The sequence below is a fragment of the Chrysochloris asiatica genome, unplaced genomic scaffold (assembly GCF_000296735.1).
Source record: "Chrysochloris asiatica unplaced genomic scaffold, ChrAsi1.0 scaffold00380, whole genome shotgun sequence".
Taxonomy (NCBI): Eukaryota; Metazoa; Chordata; class Mammalia; order Afrosoricida; family Chrysochloridae; genus Chrysochloris; species Chrysochloris asiatica.
This window is the reverse complement of record NW_006408898.1, coordinates 701,416-702,031: the sequence shown is the minus strand read 5'-3', so window position 1 is coordinate 702,031 and position 616 is coordinate 701,416.

Sequence of the window (616 nt, the reverse complement as noted above, 5' to 3'; positions counted from 1 at the left end):
CCATGGAGAATGTATGACTGTTCCTCTTTTTCACAGCCTTACCAATAGAGCATATTATCAACTTGTTGGGTTTTAGCCCATCTGATAGGCGAAAATTGATATTCTGTGGTTTTAATTTGCAGTTCTCTTCTGAGTGAGTTTGATGATCATTTTAAAAATACAGTTAAGAGCCATTTATCATTCCTTCCTTTAAATTACTTGTTTCTATTCTTCCTCCATTTTTCTCTTATTGGGTTACTTGATCTTATTCTAGAAGATCTTTTCAGATAGAGGAGATTTTGTTGTAATATGAGATGCAGCCACTTTTTCCTGAAATCTGTCACAAGTCTTTTGGTTTTACTGATGGTGAATTTCATCATTGCTTTTCTTTGTTGTTATTGTTGCTTTATAAATTTAAAAGATTAAAAAATTTTTTTAGACTTATACTTACAAAGATAGTACAGAATTCTCTTCTATCATTCTCCCAACTGCTCTTTGTTAGTATCTTTCATAACACAGTTCAATTATTGAGACCAGGAAGTGAATCCAGATGCAGTTGTTGATGTTTTGTTGTTAGGTGCCATCGAGTCAGTGCTGACTCATAGCAACCTTATGCCCAGCAGAATGAAACACTGCC